The sequence below is a fragment of the Coenobita brevimanus genome, chromosome 116 (genome assembly GCF_032717465.1).
Source record: "Coenobita brevimanus isolate Jiangsu-jjx chromosome 116, ASM3271746v2, whole genome shotgun sequence".
Lineage (NCBI taxonomy): Eukaryota > Metazoa > Arthropoda > Malacostraca > Decapoda > Coenobitidae > Coenobita > Coenobita brevimanus.
In genome coordinates this window covers 48,725,654-48,738,941 of record NC_137069.1, presented here as the reverse complement: position 1 = coordinate 48,738,941, position 13,288 = coordinate 48,725,654, and positions in this window count along the sequence as shown.

Below are 13,288 nucleotides of genomic sequence, written 5' to 3'. Positions count from 1 at the left end.
TTTCCTTACTTACAGCTAATTTCCCCACTTAATTCTGCTTACTGTTGTTATACATGGCAGTGGAGATAAATAAGTGTAGTTTGGCGGGAGAATATTGTTGTTTGCAGATATTTAAAGGATGTCGGGTTTTTTCGTGTCCTTCCCGAAATTTTGTAAACATTCAGCCCCCGAAATATTTAGGATGTTCGTATGTTATGTATTTCCATTGATTTATTGTTTATTGTTTATTATTTATTACTGGTTATCATTTATTGGTTATTGGTTATTATTGGTGGTTGGTGCTGGCAACAATCATCCACTCACTTGATGTAGTGCTGCCTATGTCTTCCTTAGCCTTATTCTTTTTCTGTGCCTGCCCTCCTCTCTTCCTATTTCTCCCATCTTTCCTGTCACTTCTTATTGCTTTTCTTTCCTTTACAGGTGGCTTTACATTGAGTGACAAGCCAAATGGTTTCCTGTAAGCCAAGAAACCATTTACAACACTGGGTGGTAACCATATAACCAACCCATACGTGCTCCCTACGTGTCAACAAGTGGGTTGGTGGAGGGTTAGTGCCCCTCCCCGTAAAATAAATAACTCAAAGTCAAATGGCCACCCCTTATGGGATTGTGGCGTCTGGCAATAGATAGATAGATAAACTTGGAGATGAACATCCAGGGCATCATCTGGTGAAAAAAAAATCTCTCTCTCTTTCCATTTTTGCATAGCACCATGCATAAGTCTGCATAGGGGGAGTGAAGTGAAAACTTAAAAAAAAAAATTGTTAGTTTTTGTTTATTATAAACTAGAAGAGAAACATCCAGGCCATCATCCAGTGAAAAAGAAAAACTCTCTCTCTCTTCGTCTTTGCATAGCGCCATGCGCAAGTCTGCATGGGGGTGGAGTGGTTAGCATTGATGCACGGCCACTGGAAGGTTAGCACAGCCTGAGCTGTGGCTCGCAATCCATGGGTTAATTATACTATACCCTTTTACTCTAACTCAGTCTAAAATTTCCATCATTCCATCTTAAGCACTGACCTGTAACAAGATATCAATACTAAAAGATGATGCTAGTCACAAAGAAGTGCTATGGAAAGGATGCAAAGCTGTAACATTGTCTTACTGTGCCAGTATGTTATGTGAAGTAAGCTGCAAAAGGACAAAAATCTGGGCCAAGCTATGGTAAAAGGACTGGCTTTAATACAGGTCAATACATTTTGAAAGGCAATCCCTCTCACTTGATGTAGTGCTGCCTACTTCTTCCTTAGCCTTTATCATTTTTTTCTGTGCCTGGCCTCATCTCTTCCTATTGCTCCCATCTTTTCTGTCACTACTTATAGTTTTTCTTTCCATTACAGGTGGCTTTACATTGAGTGACAAGCCAAATGGTTTCCTGTAAGCCATGAAACCATTTGCAACGCTGAGTGGTAACCATATAGCCAAATCATACGTGTTCCCTACATGTCAGCAAGTGGGTTGGTGGAGGGTTAGTGCCCCTCACTAACAAAACAAATAACTCAAAGTCAAATGGCCACCCCCTTACAGGATTATGGCTCCTCCTGTCATATACCTAACCCCTATCAATGAGTATTCTACCATACATTTTACCAGTCACACTAAGAAGGCAAATACCCCTATGGTTACCACATGCTTCTCTCTCCCCTTTTTCCTTTGTATAAAGGAACAATTATACCTGATTTCCAGTCCTCTGGAACCCTTCCCTCTTCCCAAGCCAATCTACACAACTTCCATATCCATTCCATAACAATCACCTCACCTCCATACCTCAGCATTTCACCACACACTTCATCCAATCCCTACTAGGGCCCTTTCCCTATCTTGATCCTCTTCATTATTCCACTACTTCTGCCCTACCGATCTCTTCCTCCCTCCTCTCATCTTTTTCTTCTCCCAGCCATTCCCCAACCACTTATACTCTGCACTGTTGTCACCCTCTACATTCAACAAATCCTCAAAGTGCTCCTTCCATCTCCTCACTGTAGTGGAAGAGTTAATGTAGTAGTTTGTGTGTGTGTGTGTGTGTGTGTGTGTGTGTGTGTGTGTGTGTGTGTGTGTGTGTGAGACAGAGAGAGAGAGAGAGAAAGAGAGGGTGGGGGAGTGTGATGAAATGATGTGTGAAAAATACTCGTGTCTTGCAGTCACTCCTGCATTGCCAAAATTCTGGTGTGCATCTCCCCCTGCCTTCGACCTCCATTTTCTAATGCTGTGTGTCAGGTACAGCATGTGTCTTGACTGAATTGGCTGTGCTTATGTCTTTGACTATCTTGCGTTTTGTGTTCAGCCTTTGGTTTCTCTGCAAGAAAAAATGAAATAGTGTTAGTATATGTGTATTGCTAGCACTTACTGTGTAGGAATTTAGCGGAGAGAACACGCAGAGAACATCCAGGAAAAAAAGTAATGAAAATAATAAAAAATAAAGAAAACTATATAAATAAATGAGTGAAACCTGTCATAGAGGTATCAGGAAAAATGTGCCTTAAGTGACATTCTTCCTGTCACATAAAAAAAAATACACAAATAATACAGACTCCTGTCAATACTTCGTCTTAATTGTAGTCCTTTAATTTACCAAAACTATGAGACCAAAAGGAGAATTAAAGACCTCAGTTTTGACGGTCACTAATGTAAGACTAGCAGAGTGTGTGTGTGTTCGTGTGTGTGTGTGTGTGTATAAGTGTCATGTGTATGTGTGTATCTATTCCCTAGTGTGTGTGTGTGTGTGTGTGTGTGTGTGTGTGTGTGTGTGTGTGTGTACAGGTGCATAATATCAGTGATGGTTTTATGTGAAAATTTTTTACTTATTCAACATCATGACACCTTCTCATTATTATTATTATTATTATTATTATTTAACTGTGTACAACCTGATGATTATAATTGTGTCAGGTGTGTCAACAGTCTCCTCTACTCCTGCCAGCGTAGAGATTTCTCCTGAGATGGGTGAAGCTCACTGAAGGGAAGAGGCTGTGTGTGTGTGTGTGTGTGTGTGTGTGTGTGTGTGTGTGTGTGTGTGTGTGTGTGTGCACGTGTGTGTGCGTGTGTGCACGTGTGTGTGCTGTGTGTGAAGGTGTGCCTGTGTATGAATGATGTGGCTGTGTGTCTCTGTAGGATATTACACAAATCATCTCCATAATTCGTGGTGTCTAAATATGCCTTCGACCTCCATTTTTCAACTGTGTGTCCAGGTAAAGCCTCTTGACGTTGGCTTCCTAAGTACAGAATCAGCCCACTGTCTATCAATAAAGATAATATATACTTAGTATATTATATTCTGGCACCATACTGTACTTTGGTGGAGAGGAACACGCAATGACATACACAAAAACTAATGACACATAAACATAACCAATACTTTACAATATTTCCACTTTCACAAACATCACACTCCCTACACACCCATCCCATTCCCAGATGTACTTTGCCAGCATGTAGTAGTTAATTCTGCCTTTCACTCTCATATTTCTTCACTTGCATAAAAAAATATGCATCACAGACAGTAATCTCCCACAGACTCCTTCAGCCGCCGTCTTAATTCTAGTCCTATCAATCTTAAAACTATGAGGTCCGACCCTACACTGAAAGTTGCATAGAGTAATTAAAGACCTCCAGTTTTTGACGGTCACTAATGTAAGACTAGCAGGGATCAGATGTTATTAGCCTGCATGCCACATTTTGAGTTCCTAATTAAGATATCATACAGGTAAAATCAACACATCAGTCTGTCTATCTATCTATTTATACCAAGGCTGCTCTTTCTTATATCCCCAATCTCTGGAAGGGAGGATGGCAGAGACAGGACATTACACTGCCTCCATGTTATCCTGTCATCCATCAATTTTTAGGCTGCATCAACTCACATCAGTGATGGTTCATATACCTGTCCACCGAATCCCCCACCTCATTATTCTTTTACTTATTCGTCTCTCTCCACCTAACATCATGACCACTCTTCTTATTATCATTCACTCTAACTTATTATTTATTATTATTATGTCTTCAGTTCTGAACTGGTACGAAACCTGAATACGACGCGTAAAATAAACAAATAATTGGCATCAGGGTAACTGGGTTGTCAACAGTCATCCTCTACTCACTTAGCATGTAGTGCTAGAGATTTCTTCCTGAGATGGGTAGAGCTCTACTGAAGGAAGAAACATGTGTGTGTGTGTGTGTGTGTGTGTGTGCGTGTGTGTGTGTGTGTGTGTGTGTGTGTGTGTGTGTGTATGTGTGTGTGTGTGTGTGTGTGTGTGTATGTGGGGGTGTGTCTGTGTATGACGGTGTGACTGTGTATGAATGTGTGACTGTGTATGGAGGTGTGGCTGTGTGTCTGTGGGGATATTACACAAACCATACGTGCTCCCATAACGTGGTGTCTAAATATGTATAGTGCAACATTTTGTAAAGCCTCTTATTTCCTAAGTACAGAATGGCCACCCACTGTACTATGGCAATCTGGCAATAGATATATATACTTACATATATTCAAATACCACAATACCTTACTTCTGACCAATGACATACACACACTCTGACACAGTAAACATGGAATAATACTTTGCAATTTACTGGGTTTCACTTTGGAAACCAACACAAGTCTCGCACATCACACTGGTACTCCCTACACACCCTCTTATCCTCAAGCTTTAACATCCAGATGTACAGATCTTTGCCAGCATGTGGTAGTTAATTCCACCTTTCACTCCCCCTATGACATATTTCAATCCACTTTCATATGCATCATCCCTCCCTAAAGTACCCTCAATACTCTCCCATCATGGCACCTCGTCAGCATGGGAGTTAATTCTCAACTATCAGCTCTCCCTCCGACTGTGATGTCAGGCCCTACACTGAACGTAGCATGAGGTAATAAAGATATATATTCAAGCAAAAACTCCCAGGATTATGTTAAGCTGAGAGAAGACCTTACACTGAGCAGACAGAAAAGAAAAATCAATTGACTCACTAAACTATGGATGTATTTATGTTTTTCAGTTGTCGCCCTCTTTTTTATATCTACAAACTAATCTCTGGAGGGGTGACCACAAACAAACCGCCTCCATGTTATCCTGTCATGCATCATCAGGGCTGAGGACACCTCTCCTTCCCAACTCACAGCTGATCGTGACCTCATATGACTCTCACTCTCCACCGCATCCCTCCACCTCATTATTCTCAAGGTCCTTCCCACTACTCGTTCTCTCTCCACCTAACTCACATACACTCTCTTATACATTCCTTTCTCCATGGTTAAAACTTGTCCTAATATTTCCACTGTCCTACTGTCTTCAGTTCTGAGCATTTGTAGCAATATTTGGCTAGAATACCAGAATACGACGCGTAAAATAAATAAATAAATAACAAAGCATCATGGTAGGTGGTGGTAGGTGGTGGCGACCATCTTATCAAGCACTCACTTGATGTAGTGCTGCCTACTTCTTCCTTAGCCTTTATCATTCTTTTTCTGTATCCCCTCCTCTCTCTTCCTATTTCTCGCATCTTTCCTGTCACTTCTTACTTATTGCTTTATTCTTTACCAGCATTGATACTTAAGGTGGCTTTACAGTTGAGTGACAAGCCAAATGGTTTCCCTTTAAGCCAAGAAACCATTTACAACGCTGGAGTGGTAACCATATAACTTAAACCATACGTGCTCCCTACGTGTCAAGTGGGTTTGTGGAAAGGTTAGTGCTCACTCTGTAAAACAAATAACTCAAGAGTACAAATGGCCACCCCGTACGGGATTATGGCATCTGGCAATAAATAGATAGATAGATAAATTTATAAAGACCACAATGCCTTCCTGATCTGATGCACTTGAAGATGATTTTCCATAATGTTGGCATGTCTTTGTATTCCAGTGAAGGGATGGGCCTCTCTAGTTACTGGGTTGCACTTTGAAACCAACACTAGTCTCATACAGCACATTGGTACTGTCTCTAACCCTCTTATCCTCAAGCTTTAACATCCAAGTACAGATCTGTAAGGAAAAATACCATATAGTACTTAAACCCCATTGCACCTGGGCTACTGGCCTTATTTCAATTTGAGATTATTTTATTCAGCACGATTAAGCTATAGCCTTCATCAATACAGTCCCTCATACCACCTCAGCATAGTCCTGTAATCCTCAGGTTTTAGCTTCTGATATGATGTCAACATGGAAGAGTAACAAACTTTAACTCTTTCCCTGTTTTTACCAAATACTTTAAATTTGTCTTGAGAGAGGATACAAAAACCCACACTGGCAGACGAAAATAGATGTATTCCAAACAGTTTCGGCAGCAGCTGTAAGCCTCTTCAGTGGATCTACAGACCAAGAGTGGTACATACAAATGCTGAGAAGCTGCTTATATGCAGGGTGAGGACCCATTTTCCCAACCACACCTGATGTGACCTCACCTGACTCTCCTACTACTATATCCTGACCTGAGTGAGGGATTACAAGGGGCAGCAAAGGACTCTTGCTACTAATCCTCTCATCATTGGATCTAGTTTATACCTTCCTGATCACCAAAATGGTTAAAATTATTATATCTCTCTAAACATACAGCTTACACTAATCCCTCACACAATTCTTATAGTTACTACATTTGTACAATATTTGGCTAGATCAATTCCAATTAGGTCGATTCTATGGTCGTTTTCAGTGAGAACGTACACTGCATTATTTATGTTGCCTATCTTACAAGCATACTTGTGTTCCTTAATGTGAGTGTCCAAATCCCTTCCATTTCACCAACATAAACCAAATCACAGTCTGCTACATGGAATTTTGTATACCCCTGCAGTTTGTTTACTTAATTGGTTTATTCTTTACCAGCAGTTGAGTCTTAAGGACATGGAAGTATATCTAAATGCAATGTTTACATCCAAATCATGACTCACATTGAGCTTCACCAAGCTAAGAAATTTTGACACAGTACGGAACCGTGAATGTATGGCTTATTTTGCTGACTTTGTGATGTTGGTCTAGGTACAAAGGGGAATCTGTGGCTTTTCTGGTCTTTAAAATACCACGCTTGCCTTATAAACCAACTGGGATATTTTAGATCTAAAAATATTTTCCATATCATGGCGTTACTTCCATGTATCCAGATGTTGGGGACTATTAATTCTGAATTGCTCTAAGGAACATAGAAGAAATAACTGACATTTTAAAGTGGAACTGTGGTGATATGAATAATAATGTATATACAAACTGCACTGGGTTGGTTTCCTGTATACAGAAAAGCTAAGTGCATCCCAAGGTGGTTCATCCCTGTGCACATAATACAGGTTTGTCTAAAAATGAGGACACCATTACTACCACATTCAACTTTAAATTTAATTGAATAGGGAATCAGTGCATTTAATTTTGTAAAAAACTTGTCAAAAGTTAGCATATACGTCTGGCCAAATGAAAACGCACATCATCAACATGCCTATACCAAATTAAATTTTGAGGAGATATATGGTGGTAAGAAAGGTTGGATTCAAAATATTCCATGTACAGGTTACTAAGAATTGGAGAGAGTGGGGCGAGCCCATACTCCTTGCCAAACTTTTGCATGAAAAACTGATCACCAAAAGAAAATACATTACACTGCACACAAAGGCCTAAGTTGGAGAAAGACATCATGTGGCATGCCGAGATCAATGTTACAATTGAAACAATTTTTCTTCCAAGAAACTAATTACACATATGATAGGGACTTTACTAAAAAGCGAATCTCCTTCAAAACTGACCAACCTACCACTGGAGAAACTGAGAGACTTAATCATATCAATAAAATCAGTAGAGTTTTGGACATGGGATTTAGAGAATGTGCCAACCAATGGTGCTAATTGGTTCGCTAGAAATTTTGAAAGTTTGTACAGTGAATGACTCCACGGACTGTGAGATAGTAGGACGAGAAAGGGAATCTGTGGTTTATGGGTCTTTGGTAACCCATAAATGTAAGGCAATTTTGGATTAATTTGAATGAACTTGCTTGCATCAATGTTTGGCACATCCTTTAAAAGGCTTTTGACTTTCTTATTAAAGTCTGTGGCTAACCTCTTGAGAGGGGATGACACAAGTTTTTCGTAAGTAGTGGCATCACTCAACAGGTGGTTCATCTTTTCCACATCATCAGGTTTGTCTAGAATGACCACACAATTACTTCTCCGCTTTTGTAATAAGAATAGAATCATTTTTCTTGAGACTTTCAAAAGGGCCAAACGAAAACGTCGTGGTATGGAGTCATTGGATTCAAAATTTCCTATGAAACTGCTGGTATTAAACCAGTAAGGCACAGGATATCCAGCTTGCTGTTAAAGGTAAGAGAAACAAAATCAAGTGCTACATCATTTCCTGGTTTCAAGGCAAAGGATAAACCTAAATTAAAAACTTGCTCCTCGACACGACTCAGTACATGCATTAGTAGAAAGATTTAAGATGGAATTCGGTAACATACACATACTCCACGGACTGATTTACACAAATCACTAAGTTTTTCTTGCAGTTCTGGATGCGTGTGAAATAAGTTTCTCTGTTACATTTCTTATCAGCTGTTTCACATATTGCTTCCAAATAAATCACTTGGCAGTTGTTGCTTGAGGAAACTCAACGTACGTCGTAGATGGTAGTATGTTTCATCAATTTCTCTCTTCACGTTGCGTATACAGTCAACCCAGTAACATCCGTGCAGAATCAGGGAAGAGGTCCGGTGTTGCTGCCTGAAGAGAGAAGGTCGGAAAAGATCTAGGCACCACTTGTTCATGGAGGCAATCGGTGAGGAAATGTTGCTGTAGTTTCTTGTGTTTGACGGAGATAAGCAGCTTCTCATAACGACGAAAGCAAGCCACAAGATGGGGGAAAGTGACCAAAAAGAAGTGGAAGAATGTGTGTCTTATCGTGGGATCCATGACCCGGCTGAAGAGTCACACTATCGTGACCATGAAAAAAGGATACAAAAACCCACACTGGTAGACGAAAATAGATGTATTCCAAACAGTTTTGGCGACAGCATCCTTGCCTCTTCCAGTAGATCTACAGACCAAGAGTGGTACATACAAATGCTGAGAAGCTGCTCATATGCAAGGTGAGGACACGTTTTCCCAGCCACACCTGATGTGACCTCACCTGACTCTCCCTCTACTCTGTCCACGACCCTGAGTGAGGGATTGCAAAGAAGCTGACAAGGACCTTGCCACTAATCCTCTCATCACTGGATCTAGTTTATTGTTCCTTCACCATGGTTAAAATTGTATATCTCTCTATACACTTACAGCTTCCACGATCCTACGTTTCTTATAGTTACTACATTTTGTACAATGTTGGCTAGAATTCCAGTCGATTCTATGGTCGTTTTCCGAAAGGTGAGCATTGCACTGCGTTATTTATATTTGCCTATCTTACAAGCATGCTTCTGTGTTCCTTAATGCGAGTGTCCAAATCCCTTCCCGTTTCACCTGTATAAACCAAATCACAGTCTCTACATGGAATTACACATACCCCTGCGGGTTTACTGTTTACTAATTGGTTTATTCTTTACCAACATTGATCTTAATTGGAAGTATATCTAAATGCAATGTTTACATCCAAATCATGACTCACAGGCTTCACCAAGCTGAGATTTGACACATGCAGACCCGTCGTGTATGGCTTATTTTATGACTTTGCTGATGTTGGTCTAGGTACAAAAAAGGCTTTTCTGGCTTTAGAAAATACGCTTGCCTTATAAACCATTGCTGGAATATTTTAGATCTAAAAATAAAGCCACCATATCTTGGCGTTTTCCGTATCGAGATCATTGAGACTGTTAATTCTGAGTGCTCTAAAGAACATAGAAGAAATAACTGACATTTTAGTGGAACTGTGGTGATATGAATAATAATGTATAAACAAACTGCACTGGGTTGGTTTCCTGTATACTGAAAAGCTAAGTGTCCTAAGTTCATGCCTGTGCACAAATACATCTAAAAATGGAAAGGAACCATTATTTTCCCATTCAACTTTAAATTTAATTGAGGGAATCAGTGCGTTTAATTTTGTAAGAAACTTGTCAAGGGTTAAGCGTATACGTCTGGCCAAAAATGAAAACACATCATCATCATACCTATGCAAATTAAATTTTGAGGAGATATGGTGGTAAGAAGGTTGGATTCAAAATATTCCATGTGGGTTACTAAGAATTGGAGAGAGGGGCGAGCCCATACCCATGCAAACTTTTGCATGAAAAACCAGTCACCAAAAGAAAATGCATTCCACTGCTCACAAAGGCTATTAAGTTGGAGAAAGACATCATGTGGCATGCCGAGATCAATGTTACAATTAGGTAATTTTTCTTCCCGAAACTAATTACATCTTCAGTAGGGACTTTAATAAAAAGCGAGTCTACATCAAAACTGACCAACCTGCCACTGCAGAAACTGAGAGACTTAATCTTATCAATAAAATCAGTAGAGTTTTGGACATGGGATTTAGAGAATGTACCAACCAATGGTGCTAATTGGTTCGCTAGAAATTTTGAAAGTTTGTAAGTGAATGAGCCACACTGTGAGATGATAGGACGAAGGGGGAATCTGTGGTTTATGGGTCTTTGGTACCCCATAAATGTAAGGTAATTTTGGATTAATTTGGAATGAACTTACTTGCATCAATGTTTGGCACATCCTTTAAAAAGCTTTTGACTTTCTTATTAAAGTCTGTGGCTAACCTCTTGAGAGGGGATGACACAAGTTTTTTCGTAAGTAGTGGCATCACTCAACAGGTGGTTCATCTTTTCCACATCATCCAGGTTTGTCTAGAATGACCACACAATTACTTTTGTCACATTTTGTAATAAGAATAGAATCATTTTTCTTGAGACTTTTCAAGAGATAAACGAAAACGTCGTGGTATGGAGTCATTGGATTCAAAATTTCCCTGAAACTGCTAATTATTAAACCAGTAAATACGGGATATCCAGCTTGCTGTTAAAGGTAGAAGAAACAAAATCAAGTGCCACATCATTTCCTGGTTTCAAAGGCAAAGGACAAACCCTAAATTTAAAACTTGCTCCTCGAGCTGACTCAGTACATACGTAGAAAGATTTAAGATGGAATTCGTGTAACATACACATACTCCACGGACTGTGGTTACACAAATCACTAAGTTTTTCTTGCAAGTGGGATGCGTGTGAAATAAGTTTCTCTGTTACATTTCTTATCAGCTGTTTCACATATTGCTTCAAATAAATCACTTGGCAGTTGTTGCTTGAGGAAACTCAACATAAGTCGTAGATGGTAGTATGTTTCATCAATTTCTCTCTTCACGTTGCGTATACCGTCCTTCAGTAACATTCGTGCAGAATCAAGGGAAGGAAGTGCAGCCAGTGTTGCTGCCTGAAGAGAGAAGGTCGGAAAGATCTAGGCACCACTTGTTCATGGAGGCAATCGGTGAGGAAATGTTGCTGTAGGTTCTTGTGTTTGACGGAGATAAGCAGCTTCTCATAACGACGAAAGCAAGCCACAAGATGGGGGAAAGTGACCAAAAAGAAGTGGAAGAATGTGTGTCTTATCGTGGGATCCATGACGGCTGAAGAGTCACACTATCGTGACCATGAAAAAGGATACAAAAACCCACACTGGTAGACGAAAATAGATGTATTCCAAACAGTTTTGGCGACAGCTGTCGCCCTCTTCAGTGGATCTACAGACCAAGAGTGGTACATACAAATGCTGAGAAGCTGCTCATATGCAGGGTGAGGACACGTTTTCCCAACCACACCTGATGTGACCTCACCTGACTCTCCCTCTACTCTGTCCACGACCTGAGTGAGGGATTACAAGGGGCGGCAAGGACCTTGCCACTAATCCTCTCATCACTGGATCTAGTTTATACATTCCTTCACCATGGTTAAAATTATTATATCTCTCTATACATACAGCTTCCACGATCCTACGTTTCTTATAGTTACTACATTTGTACAATATTTGGCTAGAATTCCAGTCGATTCTATGGTCGTTTTCCGAAGAGTGAACGTACACTGCGTTATTTATGTTGCCTATCTTACAAGCATACTTGTGTTCCTTAATGCGAGTGTCCAAATCCCTTCCCGTTTCACCAACATAAACCAAATCACAGTCTCTACATGGAATTTTGTATACCCCTGCAGTTTTGTTACTAATTGGTTTATTCTTTACCAGCATTGATCTTAAGGTGGAAGTATATCTAAATGCAATGTTTACATCCAAATCATGACTCACAGGCTTCACCAAGCTAAGATTTGACACATACGGAACCGTGATGTATGGCTTATTTTGCTGACTTTGTGATGTTGGTCTAGGTACAAAAAGGCTTTTCTGGCTTTAAAATACGCTTGCCTTATAAACCAACTGGGATATTTTAGATCTAAAAATATTTTCCATATCTTGGCGTTTTCCGTATCCAGATGTTGGGGACTATTAATTCTGAGTGCTCTAAGGAACATAGAAGAAATAACTGACATTTTAGTGGAACTGTGGTGATATGAATAATAATGTATATACAAACTGCACTGGGTTGGTTTCCTGTATACAGAAAAGCTAAGTGTCCCAAGTTCATCCCTGTGCACAAATACATCTAAAAATGGAAGGGAACCATTATTTTCCCATTCAACTTTAAATTTAATTGAGGGAACCAGTGCATTTAATTTTGTAAGAAACTTGTCAAAGTTAGCGTATACGTCTGGCCAAAATGAAAACACATCATCATCATACCTATACCAAATTAAATTTTGAGGAGATATGGTGGTAAGAAGGTTGGATTCAAAATATTCCATGTACAGGTTACTAAGAATTGGAGAGAGGGGCGAGCCCATACTCATACCAAACTTTTGCATGAAAAACTGATCACCAAAAGAAAATGCATTACACTGCTCACAAAGGCTAATAAGTTGGAGAAAGACATCATGTGGCATGCCGAGATCAATGTTACAATTAGGTAATTTTTCTTCCAAGAAACTAATTACATCTTCAGTAGGGACTTTACTAAAAAGCGAGTCTACATCAAAACTGACCAACCTGCCACTGGAGAAACTGAGAGACTTAATCTTATCAATAAAATCAGTAGAGTTTTGGACATGGGATTTAGAGAATGTGCCAACCAATGGTGCTAATTTGGTTCGCTAGAAATTTTGAAAGTTTGTAAGTGAATGAGCCACACTGTGAGATGATAGGACGAAGGGGAATCTGTGGTTTATGGGTCTTTGGTAACCCCATAAATGTAAGGTAATTTTGGATTAATTTGAATGAACTTACTTGCATCAATGTTTGGCACATCCTTTAAAAGGCTTTGACTTTC